We start from the raw sequence: 4,206 nt of genomic DNA, 5'->3' as shown, positions 1-4,206 counted from the left end.
ATTTCTTAAACTTCTTTGAGCTGTTCCCCGTAAGCTAGGCATAAAGTCTTATCATATTCTACCACAACTCTTTCATGGTTTGCCGTTTCTCAGCAGCAGAATTGGCAAAGCAGCAGAATTTGTTAAGTACTCAACTCCAACAGCTGTGTGGGTAAGGGTGCATGACTCAGATAACTCAGATCTTCTAAACAAGCAACGGCTGCCCTAATAGAAAGAGTAACTAGCCCATCGGCTCAATGAGTTAGGTTACTCATTCCCTTCTTCACAAAGAACTGAAAAACAGATCATGTTAAACATGTTGGCTATGATATTTTAGGACAAGGTTTTTTTTTGGTGTAAGTGTTAAGAAAACTGCAAACCATGAAAGAGTTGTGGTAGAATATGATAGGACTTTATGCATAGCTTAAGGGGAATTGCTCAAAGAATATTTAGAAATAGTAGCTCTGGTGTGAAACTAAAGAGAGAACAACTTTAGGAAAAGGCTTGTTTCAACTCCAGTTCATTCTGGAGTCTGACTTCTTTTTGGTTATTGAGAATAGACTTCAATTTGGCAGAATGGATGGTGATACTACAAAGATGGAAACCCACCATCTATACGATGTTCCCTTCCTTAATTCTCTTCTGGATTAAAGTCCAAGGCATTCCTGTTCATCTCTAGGCTGAGGTTACCAACATAGTATTGGTGAAGACATATATAGGTATCTCTAGGGAGTCTGATATCTCTAACTTACAGTGAAAATGAAAGTTCAAGTAAATGGGCTGCGACCTTTTCTAACGTCTTCAGTCATTGAATACCCACCAAATGGAGGAAAGATTAATGGGAAACTAATCAATTGGAATGGGTACCATAAAAACAATCTATAAGCTTTTGGCTCTTCTTTCACTTTCTCTTTTCTGTAGCACTTGGAGAAATCTACTCCACTCATCTTTCAAAGTCCAAGGAAAACTTATATTTATTTAAGGCTAGATCATTTCCAAACTAACAAAAAGAAAAGAAAATTTATATAAAGACCATTTCCGATTTCAGTAGTTAATTGTCCAATTTCTTATGTTCATTGAACTTAATCGGCTAATGGACAAAAGAAATAGTTTTCCTTTGTTTTGGTAGATCATATTTCACGAAGATAATTACCTCAAATTAAGATAGTTTCCTCAATGTTTAGAAAGAGTTACTTCTTGAACCTCATGCTCGATTTCTTCACAAAATTTTCAACATTTTTAAGAAGATTCAACAAATTTCTGATAGAAAATTATCAAGCTCAACGTTCCAAATTCCAATGCCCTAGAAGTGAATAAATTATCTTCTTTTAGCTCGTTCTTGTTTTTCTTTTCATTAGTAGACTTCGAAGATTTAACCTAATGATTAAAGCATCTAGTTTACCATTTTCCTTGAAAATTATTATTTGTTTCTTTTTTTCATAAATCACACAATTTGATCGGGTGTTTTCGATTCTTTGACCAACATCAGTGTGGTCTCTCTCTATACTTACCATATCATTATCTGCAAAAAAATAGCCATCATGATTTGTAATAGTTAGTAACACAAACTATATATCTTTTATTCTATAAAGCAGAAGTCAACTGACAAATTTGGGAGTCACATGTGTTTTTTTAAAAAACTAAAACTTTTTTATAAATTGTTTTCGACATAATTTTTGTAAATTAAAATTGTTACAACTGTTTTTAATTCCCACTATCTCCGTAATTACTTTAATTTATTTTATGAAACTATTAAGTAACCATACTTTTTTCTGTTCTCAGTGACCAACAACGATCTCTGTTCTTGTTTGTTAATTAGATCATTGCGTAAATTTATTTAACATTTAGGTTAATCGGACCATTCCAGTGTAAGTATTTTTCACAACTCTCTTATATTGAAAATTGTTGTTATATATTTATATATCAAGTACCACTTATCAAAATTCACAGACAAAACCAAATGGTGATCATGATGAATACCGTGTTAGAATTCAGACCGGTTTATAACAATTTATAAATCTATTTATGAATTCATATGCCTAAAATCTCATGTTAATATTGAAATAAACTTAGATCTCAAGGTTTCAAATATACTTGGAAGTTTTGCACCGGAAGGACAAACAAACCAAGTCGAAATTTTTTAGCACTCCAAACGTCGTGCCTCTACCGGTATCCACACGCACACAAAGTAGATCAGCACGGGATACTAGTGCCATCGAGATCGAATCTGACAAACTCCTTTGTCTCCTTAGGGTTTTATTTAGTCAGCCGTTTTTTTGCATATTATCATCGAGTCACTTACGAGACCTTTTATAATTACATAAGCTAAACACATGTAGGAAGTTAATGGGCTAAGCCCAAGTGATAATTATCACATCTTAACTCACGACCTTTCACATCACATGCATATATGTATATCACGTGTATATATATAATATAAACAAACATATGAAACTCCAAATATTTATGATCCAATTTGCTTAGGGGTGTGACCATGTAGGATCATATAATATTAGTAATGAATCCTCAATTCATAAATTATAAACGGTTTCTAGCAAAACATTATAACCACTTAATATTATACGACCGTCGAACCTCGACGTTTCGACTCTAACTAGAGTAAGTACAATAGATTTCAGGACATTCCCAACAATCTTCCACTTGTACTGGAATCATTTATTCACATAATTCCTTTGTCTCTATATCTCGATCTCAGCATAAGGCAAGAACTAGTGTCATCCTTATTAAGCAGATCATGTTTATCAAACTCTGATTTATACTGATAAAACAAACGACAGACATTCACCTCGTTTGAGCATGATCATGCATTTCAGGTATTAAATCTTCGATATGCCCAGAGATATTTATCTCCCGTTATATGGGAGGGACAAATCCCATCTTGTTCCATCCATGTTCCTTACAAACTTCATAGAACACCTAATCAATGCCTTTATAATCACTAGTTACGGCTGACGTTTGACAGGGTCAAAGTGAACTAATCCACAAGTAAAGAATCATGACGAACTCAGGTCTAAGGACTATTCTCTATAGTCGTAATGACAAACTCTAATGACACTCATATAACAATCTTGTAGAGTTCTCATAGCGGGTCAGTCCGATCATGTGTTCTATAACACATATCCATGTGATTGACTTCAATACCACATACTGAATGACTACATGAAACTTAGTCATCAATCACCTCACATACTAGCCATTCATGGTCATTAATGTCCCATATAGAGTTTCATGATCAAGTCACATACTTGATGACCTATAAGAATGATATAAATTATTTTGGGACATTTATTTAATTATCCAATAATCAAATAAATCTGAAACAATTTCATTTGTTTGAATACATAATCAAATGTATGTCAATATGAACATCATATCATAAACATAAAGCCTCCCACTAAAATCAAGATCACATCTTAAGATACTTAATACCCATAGCTGCAGTATGACTCTCATACTTAGGCCATGGAAGAGGCTTGGTCAATGGATCAACAACATTTGCATCCATTGAGACTATGCTATGGTGCTTTGCTCGGAACTCTTCCAACCCACCATTATTTATTAAGACAAAAGATTAAACCAACTTAGTCTGAAATTAGCAGTTGTGTAACCACTTACAACAAGCTCATCAATTCCTCTATAGACCAAGAATTTATCCTTGGTATTTCTCAAATACTTGAGGATATTCTTGACTGTTTTCCAGTGACTTTCACATGGATCAGATTGGTATCGACTCATCATGCTCAAAACATATGCAACATATGGACGAGTACAGATCATAGCATACATGATAGATCCTATAGAAGAAGCATATGGGATTTTACTCATGCGCTCTCGCTCATGCTGTGTCGAAGGACATTGAATCTTGCTGAGAGTTATACCATGAGACATTGGTAAGAAGCCTTTCATGGAATCATGCATCTTGAATCTATGTAAGACCTTATCGATATAAACATCTTAACATAATCCAATAGTCTTATTTAATCTATCTCTATAGATTCTTATTCCAAGAATATCTGCAACTACTCCCATGTCTTTTATTGAAAAAGAACCTCCTGCGTTTCTCGAACTCCTTCTAACTGTACTTTACTCCCACTGTTCTTCTTGGAAAGAAATTCTCTCTCTAAAAAACACCACTATGAGCAACAAGCATTTTGTTCTCGGTGGGGTTGTAAAAGTAATAATCCTTGGTTTCTTTAAGACAACCAA

Source organism: Brassica oleracea, chromosome C6 (genome assembly GCF_000695525.1).
Source record: "Brassica oleracea var. oleracea cultivar TO1000 chromosome C6, BOL, whole genome shotgun sequence".
NCBI lineage: Eukaryota > Viridiplantae > Streptophyta > Magnoliopsida > Brassicales > Brassicaceae > Brassica > Brassica oleracea.
The sequence above is the reverse complement of the archived record's forward strand: the minus strand, read 5'-3'. Positions refer to the sequence as shown.